The 13535-nt window shown below is 37.1% G+C and overlaps 1 pseudogene; it reads right to left on the reverse strand.

Annotated features, from left to right (window-relative positions):
* Positions 1-288: 288 nt before the first annotated feature.
* LOC109083749 lies at positions 289-3423 on the reverse strand (annotated as a pseudogene).
* Between the last annotated feature and the right edge of the window lie 10112 nt (positions 3424-13535).

A 13535-nucleotide genomic window follows, 5' to 3' on the forward strand; every position in this document is an offset into this window, starting at 1 on the left:
TAATGGGTTATACATCATTAGATTATATACACAGAAAAAAAGCACAATGACAAGGTTAAAGATCATTGAATAATCATACTATTCATATAATCATAATGCATCAAAAATTGCATTTTTTATTGTTGTTTTTTGTTATTTTGTATGCCTGAGGGACGAAAAAAAAGTTGTGTGTTATTTATAAGCCTGAGGGATGTAACAAGACAGTTAAATTCAATTTGATTGTGGGTGGAAAATTTTGTGTGTGTTATTTATTAGCATGATGGACGAGAGATAATGATTTTGGGTTTCCGTAATAAAAAAATAACATCTTTTAAGGCTAAAACTGTGGGTCATATTAATAGGGTTAAAAATATAAAAACTTAAATCAACCTAAAATTTATTGGTTACACTACAATCACAAAATAAAAGGGCAGCTGTGTCTTCAACAAGACCACAAAATGAAATTTCATCAACATCAAAGCCCCCACAGACAGAAGTGTGGCCCCCAGCTCAAAACAGTTTATGTCTATTTATGTCTCATTTAACACAAAATTGATCCAAGTTGATATGTCATTAAATCAGATTAATCAATCACCACATTGGGCATTTAATTAGTTGTACTAACTAGGAATGTACTTAAGTGTTATGTTTGGTAGTCTATTAAACATGAACTACATGTGACCTAATCCATGTAAAGTAAATAAATCCAAAAATCTGAAACAAATACATTAAAATACTTTACTGTACTTCTGAGAATCAAACTAGAGGTACATTTAATCAAAAAGACTACAAGACAACATGATTGAAATACAAATCTGTAAAGTTTCTATATTTGATGATTTAATTGGTCAGATGGCACAGTTTCACCACTGTCTGTCTATCAAATCCAAACACAGCATAGAGCGGCTGAGTGAATGTGGTCTGGACTCTGTGGATGAGGCTCATTGTGTCAGACACGCTATAGAAGGACAAAATCCCTGCACTGTGATCCACAAACACTCCTATTCTACTGGACACCTGGGTTACAGGAAGTACAGTCTCAGTGTTATTGTGCCAGAATGAGCAGAAAGTGGGAGCGCAGTACAAACTCCAGGATTTGTCATTACGTCCGGCTGCACATTCAGGTCCACCTCCCTTCCTCTTGATGCTCTTATATGTCACTGCTATATCCACTCCTGACATCCCATCACCGCTCCACTCCACCTCCCAGTAACACTGTCCATTCACACTCTCTCTACACAATGCCTCGGTCCAAGAATCAAATCTGTCTGGATGATCAGGATAACACTGATGTGTGTCAGTGACAGTTATCACTGTGTTTTCCTTCAGACAGATGGAGCCCGTAAAACAATGAGTTTGCATCCACAGTCAACAGACCCGAACCTGATGGAGAAAACTGCGTAATTATTCATGACCTTCCATGATTAAATTAACATTTTAACAGGATCTGTTTTAAAAGGGTCTAAATGTCTGTCTCTTTAAATAATAAAATCATCAATGAAACCTCAAAGCATTAAGTAGATTTTCATTGTGATGTGTGTCACAGATGTGCACATGATTATTTAAAACACAGTAAAAATTTCAGTCTAAAAATCATTCCATTAATTTAGTGTAAAACAATGAAATTTAGTATAAAACAGTTAACACTAGACTGGATTTTTAGAACTCACACTGTAGAAACTCTTCTCTGGTCTGATATTCAGGAGTGCCAATGACCTGGACGGGCTTTCACTTTAAGATCTATTACGGACATCAAAACACATGCATTTAAATTCTCATGTCAAGAGAAATGAAACATTCGGCTGTTTATATATTTAACAAATGGCACTGAACTCATTTTCTGAGAATAAATCAATGTTTACCTGTTCTAGATATGTTTTCTATAGTCTCTGTGCAGAACTGCAGCAGTTTGTCTCTGAGTCGAGAGACAGACTCAACAATGTTGTCAAAAGAGAGATGAGAATTGACAGTGAAGCTGTCTGTAGACTCAGAGAAAGAGACAGGAGGCCAACTCTACAGACACAAACTCTCTGTTATTACAGAAGCTTGCTCTCTTTCCCGTCCTGCATTTAAAAAGATCTCTGTTACCTGAAGGAAATGAACATGATCCTGTGCTTCTGAAAACTGCTTCAGCTCAGTGTCTCTCCTCTTCAGATCATTGATCTCCTGCTCCAGTTCCTCTGCTCGTGCTTCAGCTCGACTCACTGCAGTTCTTTCCTGAACTCTGATCAGCTGCTTCACTTCAGAGCGACGTTTCTGAATGGACCGGATGATTTCAGTAAAGATCCTCTCACTGTCCTCTGCTGCTGTCTGTGCAAAACACTGTAATAGGACACACATTACAATCATCACACAGTGGCTTCAGTTGGAGTATAAGAGCTCCAGCACTGGAGGAGAGTTCAAACTGAGACTCAAACTTATCTTCTCCTCCAAACTCACCTTATGAGATATCACACTCTCTCTCAGCTCCTGAAGAACTTTCTCTTTCTGCTGGATTATTTTCTTGAATTGTCTCTGTTTCCCCTCCAAATGTCTCTGCAGAGAACAAAAACTGATTAAATCAACAATAAAAATAATAAATAAATCAACACTACCATTCAAAAGTGGGGGGGTCTGTAATGTTTTTTTACTGTGTTTCAAACAAAGTCTCTTAAGCTCTTTAAAAACAGTATTGTGAAACATTATTACCATTTAAAAATAACAGTTTTATGTCAAAATGCAATTAATCACATCAGTTTCTGTGATTTAAAGAGAAAAATCACATAACAAACGAAGAGAGAAACAACATTAACTATCTCTCATTAGTTCCAGTAAAGAGCAGTACCTTACCTGTTTCTCTGTCCTCGCTGCCGTAGTTGATACAGTGTCATGAATTTTTGTGTTTATCCACCAAACACAGCACACAGATACACCGGTGATCAGTACGGCAGTAAACTTCCAGCATTTTATCATGTTGAGGGCACATCATCTCCTGCAGTCGTCCAGTGGCATCCATAAGATTGTGTCCTTTACCTCTGAAAAGATTATCATGCTGCTTGAGGTGATTTTGACAGTAAGAGCTTTGACACTCCAGACACGATTTCTCACTGCTTTCCGTTTAATTAAAGTGCAGGAATCACACTTTACATTCACAGATCCAGTGTGATGATGAAGTGTAGGAACAGGGGAAGGAGCAGCTTGGAGTTCTCGTTTTTCTTCAGTTTCTCCACCATTTCAGCAAACACCACATTCTTTCCTAAAACAGGTCTTGTTGTGAAGGTCTGTCTGCACTGAGGACAGCTGTAGATTCCCTTCCAATCCTCCTCGTCCCAGCAACCTGAGATGCATCCCTTACAGTAACTGTGTCCACAGGGAATCGTCACTGGATCCTTCAGTAGATCCAGACACACTGAACACATGAACTGATCCTCAGCCCATTTGATGCTGGCTTCTGCCATTTCACTGTATGAACACAGATAGAGAAACGTTCCTGATGACAGAACAAGTTTTTTTTTTTTTCTTTTTTTGTAGGTAGTGTGACTTGCTGTAACTTGTTAAGTTACAGTAGGTGGCCAACCAAAATGAGCTTTTTGCCCGCGTCTGCAAAGTGCATTTGCAGCTTTTGACCACTAAGTAGCGCTTTAACAACAAGTTATCAAACAAGCGCATCAAAGCACATTTTCTCAAATAGCCATCAGCTTTGCCTCACCGATGTGTTACATTTTGACGGCTGCTGCAGTCAGGGAAAATGAAAGAAAAACACTGTAGTTAAAATATTGAATATTCACAGATGAAAGTTTTGTACTTATGAAGTTATGTTCGTTTCTTAGAACGAATTCAAGCAGGATAAATGTCAAGCCTATGAGCTGGTGCTTATATTTTCTCTTAGTATTACACCATATTTTAGATTTGAAACATTTAATAGGTGTGCAGTATTATTTTATATAATATGAATTAAGAGTTATATTATCCTAAAGAAGAGAGATTAGAGCGGCTAAAAGGACCTACTCTAAAAAGCTGGAAGACCAGTTTACTTCCAACGACTCAACTTCAGTATGGAAAGGACTGAGAGCCATTACCAACTACAAGACGCCATCCCCCTGCACTGAGGCTAATCAACGACTTGCTAACGACCTGAATGAGTTTTATTGTAGATTTGAAACACCCCACATCCATTCTGATCATCTCTCTACACAACCGTTAACACCTCCATCAATACCCCTCTTCCCCCCTCCTGCTCTTCAAATCAGTGAGGATGATGTGCGCCAGGTCTTCAGGAAGAACAAAAGAAGAAAAGCACCAGGCCCAGATGGTGTTAAAACCAGCCTGTCTGAGAACCTGTGTGCTGACCAACTGGCCCCCATCTTCTTACAGATCTTCAACAGATCTCTGGAGTTGTGTGAAGTGCCGTCCTGCTTCAAACGCTCCACCATCATCCACGTTCCCAAGAAACCCAAGATTACAGGACTTAACAACTACAGACCTGTGGCTCTAACGTCTGTCGTCATGAAGTCATTTGAAAAACTGGTTCTGGCTTATCTGAAGGACATCACTGGACCCTTACTGGACCCCCTGCAGTTTGCTTACAGCGTTAAGGGGTTTGTGGATGATGCAATCAACTTGGGATTGCACTTCATCATGCAACATCTGGACAAAACAGGGACTTATGTGAGGATCCTGTTTGTGGACTTTAGTTTGGCTTTCAACACCATCATCCCAACAGCCCTCCAGACCAAACTGACCCAGCTCTCTGTTCCTAGCTCTGTCAGTGGATCACCAGCTTTCTGACAGATAGACAACAGCTAGTGAGACTGGGGAAATTAATGTCAAACAGCTGCCCCACCAACACTGGTGCCCCTCAGGGATGTGTTCTCTCCCCACTGCTCTTCTCCCTCTACACCAATGATTGCACCTCCAAAGACCCATCCGTCAAGCTCCTAAAGTTTGCAGACGACATTACAGTCATCGGCCTCATCCAGGATGGTGACGAGTCTGCTTACAGACAAGAGGTTGAGCAGCTGGCTGTCTGTTGCAGTCTTAACAATCTGGAGCTGAACACTCTCAAAACAGTGGAGATGATTGTGGACTTCAGGAGAAGACCCCCTGCACTCCCCCCACTCACCATCATGAACAGCACTGTGGCTGCAGTGGAGTCATTCAGATTCCTGGGAACCACCATCTCTCAGGACCTGAAGTGGGACAATTGTTAAAAAGGCCCAACAAAGGTTGTACTTCCTTCGCCCGGCTGAGGAAGTTTAACCTGCCACAGGAGATGCTGAAACAGTTCTACTCAGCCGTCATTGAGTCTGTCCTGTGTACTTCAATAACTGTCTGGTTTGGTTCAGCTACAAAATCAGACATCAGAAGACTACAGAGAACGGTTCGGACTGCTGAAAGAATTATTGGTGCTCCCCTGCCCATCCTTCAAGAACTGTATACATCCAGAGTGGGGAAAAGGGCTCAGAAAATCACTCTGGATCCCTCTCATCCAAGTTACCCCCTTTTTGAGTGGGGTTGAGGTCTGGGAAGATCTTTATGGATGCATATAATAGGAGTTTCAGGCACAAGAACAGTTTCTTCCCCCAGGCAATCTACCTCATGAACCGTTAAATGTTCCCCACTTATGCAAAAATGTGCAATATTCTTATATTTATTTGTTACCCCTCCATCCTAGAACATTTCTGCATCTTAATCTATTCTAATCCATTGTCATCTATAGCACAACTGTTCATACAATTTATTTATTTGCAATTCGTTTTTTGTTTTTTGTTGTTGTTGTCTCTGTGTACTGGAATCTTATGTCACTAAAACAAATTCCTTGTATGCGTAAGCATACTTGGCAATAAAGCTCTTTCTGATTCTGATTCTGATTCTGAAATGGTGGTTTACTTTGCAACGGAGCATTAAAAGTGGTAGCCTATTTTAGTGAGCTAGGCTACATGGATTTATATGCAAAATGTCAATATTCTTACATATATGGCCTATATTTGTCACAAATACATTTTTAATTTATATTTTAAAATTCCTTTAATAAAACAGCATGGATTTTTGTCACGCACTACTTTGTTATTTGTTTCCTGTCCTTTATTTTGACAGATAAGTTCTTGGGAAAAGATATCTGTCTGTACACTGATTAAGAAATTGTTGTGTGTTTTATAAATTATTTCCTTTATTTTAGTAAAGCTTCAGGCACTGTATAATCTCGCTCCCATTATTTAGGCCTAATTAAAAACAACAAACTAATAAATTAAACCTGCACGATTTAGCTAAATCCTTGAAACTCTAAAGAATGGACGGATTAATAAAACGTCATCACATTTAAACTCCAGTTCTCTCATTATAATCAACAAAATGCACACAATGTAAAAAAGAGCTTCATTATTTGACAACTTAAGTGATTTTAAAGGGAGCCTTCTTTACTTGCTTTCATACAATTTTAAATGCAGCCGCATTTAAATGCAGTTGTGTATCATATTCCTTAAAACATCAGAGTGCAAGATTTGCGTGGCGAGCATGATGCTGAGTGCGACGCACAACATTTATTCTTATGTGTCTACATATTTTATCTTCATTACAAATCTTGTTTGTTATAATTTTGGATAATTGCATGTGATTAATTATTTACTTTGTAATGCACATGCAAAATGTGAAACTTGCATCTTATTCGCAGTCTATAGCATTTTATAATTATTTGTACAATAATATTTAACTTTACCTGCTTTATATCTTTATTATTTAATGCAAAAGAGATTTATTAAAACAAGCTTATAAGAGACATGCATCCATTTAATCTTGATCAAGAACAACTAATGATCAACGATTTTGAGAGACATCAGCCATTAGATCATGTTAAAACGTCAAATAGCCTTCAATTTACAGGTTATAACTGCATCTGTCTCAGTTGTAAACTTGTGAAGATTACGGATCCCATATTGTAACCGAAAAGAAATGTGCTCTACTATTTTTCATATTCAAGTGTTTGTGCGAAAATTATTAACACGCATACAAGACAGGGAGGCGCCCTCTCGATCACTTGAATTTTTTCCTGATAATGAAATAACTTAAATTTAGGGTGCCTCACATACATGAGAAATCTACAGAAAACTTGAAATGTCTAATTTTAAACAAGCCAATTCAAAACAAAAGCAAATACTCCCTGATTATGTGCATCCTGTGGGGATGAGAGTCAGCACTGTGAATTTCATCTTGCAGCCGACAAGGAAAACATTTGTTTATTAATAAATAATTAAAATGTCTCCTTTTTTCACAATTATTAGGCTACTTCTGCCTGTGCTTTTTGTGGCAAACTTAATGCGTGTGCTTGAGCGCAGAATATATTAAGGCTCATTATTGATTAGACTGTGTTAATTTAATATAAATGTGTGATTAGTTGAATAATGACTTAAATGAATGACTAGGCTACTAGTAACTAGAAAAATCTTACGTGGGGGGCAGACCTATTAAATACCCTCTAGACATATCTGTTAAAGTTAAACAAATGCGTTAAGAATAAATGTTTTTGTCTCTTTGGCAGATATGGTTTTCTTTGTCAGTTTCTTTATCTCTCTCTCTCAAAGCGCCTCATCTGTCCTGAGAAAAAAAACTCATTATATTGTAATGTTTGCAGTTGCAAAAATGACAAAAACCAAACCAAACAAGGCATTTGCCCTGCTTTGCCTAAACCCTGCTCTGCAAGTTTGAAAGCCTCATAAGACACTGTCCATATAAAGAGCAAGAGAATAACACCTTTATTTCAACCCCCACAAGCTATACAGAACTACCCCCAAACCCCAACACCCTCCAGCTGAACTGAATTCGGTCTGTTTTTTGGCTGCAAGGAATGGTGTGTTGTCATGTTACTGGGTTGAAAATTTGCTGCCTGCACTCATAGCAGCCGTACTCTTTTTATTTATTATTTTGTCGCAGCCCATATTATTATTTTCACCAGACCATAATAATAACAAGATTCTCAATTGATAATTAATCATTCTTTTTGCGAAAATCATTGTTATTTGTGATATTTAGGCATTTGAGGAGGGCTTTAAGACCAAGCGGAATCCTCTGCCAGCTACTCCCGCTTCACAGCGAGCGTGACTCATGCTAACTGCACACCAGGTTCACCACGTTCCGATTTTACAAAATCAGTTGGGCGAATCCTCTGCCAGCTGCTCCCGCTTCACAGTGAGCACGGCTGGAAATAATTGGGTGTTTCTGAAGGGGTTCCTATTTCATTGTAAGTTAATGCTGTTAAATAGAGAGTTAGTGTAGAAATAGTGTAGGCAATTCTTAAACTTGGACCTCATTATATTGAAGTACAAATCCAAACACCAGAAGCAAGGCTATATGGTTGAAATAATATTTTAGTTTAAAACTTTAAGTGCCATTGTTTAAAAAAAATGCTTTATTGATTAACATTTCATAGACCTTCAGTTGTTATGCTTTAAATTCCATGCCATTTGTAATTTCACAGCATTTTCACCTCCTAAATTACCCTTGTAAAGTCAATTCTATAATGGTAAAATTTACTCAGACCGATAGCATTTTTGTATGACAAATTTTTTTTCTTTTTTTTTTAATAATTGTACATAAATGGGTGAAGCAAAACAAATATGATTATTTCTGATAACTTTTTAACTGCAGGCAGATATAGACCTACATTATTGTATATTACAAATATTTGGATCGTCCCTTATTTTCTACAAGAATAAACACTTATTTTCTATAAGAATAAACACTATTTTCTTAAAGAATAAAAGAGAAAGAATCCAATTAGGCCCTTATTTTCCATTTCTGAAGTTATTGGCAACCCTAATGATAATGTCATTATCTTTTGACTCCCCTGACAGTGGCACCTTCCTCAAAAAAAACCCCTCAGTTGTAGGGATATGCGAGCGAATAATAGATTTTAAAAAAAAAAAAGTGGGTACTTGTTTACCAAAATGTAAAACGAATACAGCTCATTATCACACTGTAAAAAATGATATGATGAAAAGTCATGATAACATATTTTTAAGTTAGTCAACTTTAATTTATAGAAATAATTTAAGCAATTTAAAGCTTTTTTATGCTAGATTCAACTTGAATCTCAATACTTTTAAACTGACTTTAAAATCTCAAGGAGTTTATGAGTTGAAACGTCATGAAAAATGTCACAGTGCATGTTAAATAACCTAAATGAACTTGTATCTTGTATAGTTTTGTCATGAATCTGGTCTATGAACTTTCGTTCACTCACCACAAGAGGTCACCTGCTTTCTACAGGGAACTCTTGCACCATACCCACTGTTGCACTTCATTGGTTCACCCGGACTACAGTTCCCATCATCCAGGTTGCACTGATTACCATACACGCACACAGGCTGAATCCCATCAGCATTCACTATATAACACTCACTCAGATCACTTCCAGAATGCAGAGAGTATTGTTTAGCCTAGCTACCTTACGCACAAGCCCATTTCCCCCATCCTTCCCCATTTTGCCCCATGTTCCCAGGGCACACCCTTTCCCCCTTCCCCCTTTCCCCATTTCTCCCATTTCCCAGTCTTGTTCCTCCCGCCTTGTTGCCTTGATCTTTTGCTGGGTGTTTTGGATTTGTTTTTTTGTTTCTTAAAAGTAAATTTCAGATGCAATGGGATAAAAAAAACTGGCGTTAAAAAACATACACAAAATGTGTAAATATTAACAACATACGCCTAGCATATTAGGCCCCGACTCTGTTTGCTAAGTATACTATAATGTTAAAATTTGTTAACTCACAGTAACACATTTTAACCGATTAATCGCCTATTTTTGGTTTGCTGCATGTTTTTTTAAAAACACGCTAAAAAATAAAATGACGTTTTTGAGAGGAAAACAATATATAAGTCATGTATAAGTCACATTTTATTACATTCAGAAATAATAACGGCAGGCCTGATAAGGTTATAATGTACCAACCAGGATATTTTTAGGTTCTCCACACTTTACAACAAATCCTTTAAATTTCAATTGAGGTTTGTATGATGAGCATATGATGACCTACAGTTCCTTCAAAGAAGCAAATTAATAAAAGTCAAGGGTCAAGAGGCACAATTAAAGCTAATGCTGATCCCCATTATGGGTGACTTTAAAACAAAACAGTTTTTCAAGCAACGAGCCAACATCTAAACCTCTGTTAATTCTCAACTAAGAACTTCTGTAGACGGGATGGAGACTAACAGACAATAAGTCAAATGTGCATCTGGGGTGGCGTTCATCCCAAAACCATAGTTGCGACAACGTTAGTCGGTTTGGCATGGGAAAATTGCATTGCATACCAACAAAGTTGCTAAGTTAGTTAGCAGAATACTATCGGTTTTGGGAATGCATGCACCCCCTGGGTAGTTATAATATTGAAGCTGGTAATGCTGTCTGTGGAGTGTTTTAATCAGATCTTGAGAGACTGCATTAATGTCTTGTATCTTCAGTTCATCTGCTAATGCCTGTGGCTGAAGAAAGATTGTAGTTTGTGTTTTTATTTCTCTTTCTTTCAGTGCATGTTCACAGCAGGTGTTTTGAATGATTGAAAGAATGTTCAGGAACATGGGCATACTAAAACTGACCAAATTCACTACTGAAAGTTTAAAAAAATGTCTATATATTCCAAATGCAGAAGCTGGGGATGAAAAAACTACACGAAGAATAATTTCCAGGGCCAGATAGCTGGGGTTTGCAAGGCCCGGCGTTCGTGCAGGTTGTGTACAGTCAGTGGGCCCTGGGTTTGGAAAATTGTTTGAATTTGTATGTTCATATCTATTCTTTTATTTGTGCTATTTTACACATTGTTTAAGTTTTTTCAGGTGCGGGTTGTAGATGTCCATATACAGAAACCGAATAATCACCCACATTTTTTAATAACAATTAAATATACAGTCATACCAAAATTTATTTTGACACTTTCCACATTTCTTACATTATCACAGTTTATTTGGCGCATAGTTTAGAAAAAATGGTAATTAAATATGCACAAGAACCAGAGTTCTGATATTTAATTACAACATCTACAAAAATTCAGACAACTGTTAGTATTGAACAATATTGACACAACTGTCAATACTTTGTTGGCCAAATTACCAAGCAATGCTTAATTTTGTTCAGTCTTGTCTGTGATGTAAAAAGGTCACATTAGCGATTAAAGAAAAGACACTGTAAGCTAAAACATGGTCAAGTCAAAGTGTCTGAATAATTGTTGGTCCCAATTTTTTTTTTTTATCCATTTTACTGGTAGTCCATATGAAAGAATTTTTGGGTATGTCACAGTTGTACTTTTATCTTGCTATCCTCACTTACATGTATAATATAATTATAAATAAAACATTTCTGTCCCTCTCACACTTCTGAAATGATGGCTACGCCCCTGTTGATCTTCTTTCTTTCATTTCTTGGCTTGACATTACAGCAGCTAGTAAATTAGGTTGCGGTCACTTTAAGAGACAACCACCCATTATTAAGGACACACATCCGATTTCTATCTTTGCTTTCTCACTGTTTCATTTCACTTGGTGGAAAGAGACATCACGCACCTTTTTGTATCTCTTGCAAGAGCCGGGATAATTGACATAATTTGGTACATGTTACTTTATCGCGTACAATTTAGCAAGAAGAAGCAAATTCAAAGCTGCTTTGAGACGTCTCTCTTTGGTGCACACTTCACCCTGTTTTAATAATTAGCTGATGACATAACGTTAATTATTGTGTTGATTGACTTAACAATAATATTTTCCAAACACAACAAGGCAGCTATGTAGAAAAATGTTTAATGAAGTCGTACAAGCACTTTAACTTCTGATCTGCAGGGGTTTGAAAATGGCTGATTGGCAGGAAATGCTGGTGGTAGTAAACTATATGCTGGCATATGTTCCTAGAAGTTACTGTAACAACATAATAATGTGTTTTTTGTTATGCTATATACCGCTAGGCATAACAGTGCAGACAACCCTTTAAAGGCGGCCACTTGGTTCGTGAAATATTTTTTGTGTGTAAAAAAAAAAAAAAAAAAGTTCTGTGTAAAGAGTTGAACCCAACGCAACGAGCTAAAATAGTAAAAAACGAAAACAGCTGCTAAGTTTAAGGAAAGACTACAATTGCCCCATGAAGGCTATTGAGTAATGTACATCTGCAATAAAAACTAATATATTAATAATGATTAGATTCGATTTCAAGCTGATATATATAACGTCAATTTAACTTACACGCATTAGCATTTAAGCAGCCTGGGCTTATTCTGTGTTCAGTGTTCCCCTAAGCTTCTAAAATAATAAATAACTCTGCAGAAAAAAATGCAGGCTTTGTGAAGAGCTCCAGTGAGTTTTATTATGATACAAAAAAGCTACTGACAACAAGCTTGCCCTACAAGGTCACTCTATTCCTAGAGTTAGCCTATTTTTATAATAACTGGTGAAGCGGTAGTTTATCTTTCGATGTGATTCGGATTTCAGGGCAATTTTCTCTGAGACTACTATGCCTGGCTCTCCACCTTTCGGAATAAAGCACAAAACACGTTGCAGTGTTTCGTTTGACTCCTTCAGGTTGACATGTGGAGTCAAACTGCTTCCCGTCGATCCGATCTGAGGAAGGTGGATAATTTTGTGTAATTTCCAGCGCTGCTGATTGAGTAAATAGAGGATTGTGACAAAAAAAAAAATCTAGACAAGTTCTGCTTTCCGAGTCCCCTGAATCTTATTACATTCCAATGAAAAACACAATTCAGAAAGTAAAACCAAAGCTTGTGCTATCCCATAACTTGCTGATAGCTAGGTGTAGCCCGTTTAAAGGTTTGGGCAATATCATACCTGTTTTAAATGTAGCATCTGACATGAGCCTACACAGGCAAAAATCCAGTAGTGAATCAACTGCTGGCTGGAGTACATGTGAGACCAGCACTCAAGAGTAGTGAAATTGTTAAAATAGTAGTGTGTAAATTAATCATCTGAAGGCAGAGATTAAAGTTAATGAGATAATTAAGTGATTAGCTGAGTGTATGATTGAACCATTATTGACGAGAGCCCTGGATGTTACGCAAGCAAATCCACCAAGACAAAAATCTAATTTTTTTATGTTGGCAGCCATTATAGTGGTCAGTGTTTGCTTTAGTGTGGGCTCTTGACGGGCTTGAACGTTTTAAAATTAGATTTGGTTTGGGCTGGGTGATAACTCGAGTTTTGAATAGAGAGACGAGGGCAAAATACAAACATGCTTATGTGATATTAGTTATGTTTTTACATAATAATTTATTGACCTGAATCACAAACTTATTGAATGCCTTAAACACCTAAAGACGTCTACTAAAGAGCATATTCATGTACCGCATTTATTCATGGGCCGGAAAAAAAAAAAAACAAAAAAAAAAAAAAAAAAAGAAAAGAAGAAAAGGGAAAAAAAAAAAAAAAAAAAAAAAAAAAAAAAGAAAAAATAATAAAAAAAAAAAAAAAAAAAAAAAAAAAAAAAAAAAAAAAAAAAAAAAAAAAAAAAAGGAAAAACAACAAAAAAAAAAAAAACACCAGTGTGCATTCATGGTCTGAGGGTGGGCCTATGATGAATTTTGATAGGGGCACCGCAG

Source organism: Cyprinus carpio, chromosome A15 (assembly GCF_018340385.1).
Source record: "Cyprinus carpio isolate SPL01 chromosome A15, ASM1834038v1, whole genome shotgun sequence".
In the NCBI taxonomy this organism is placed as follows: Eukaryota; Metazoa; Chordata; class Actinopteri; order Cypriniformes; family Cyprinidae; genus Cyprinus; species Cyprinus carpio.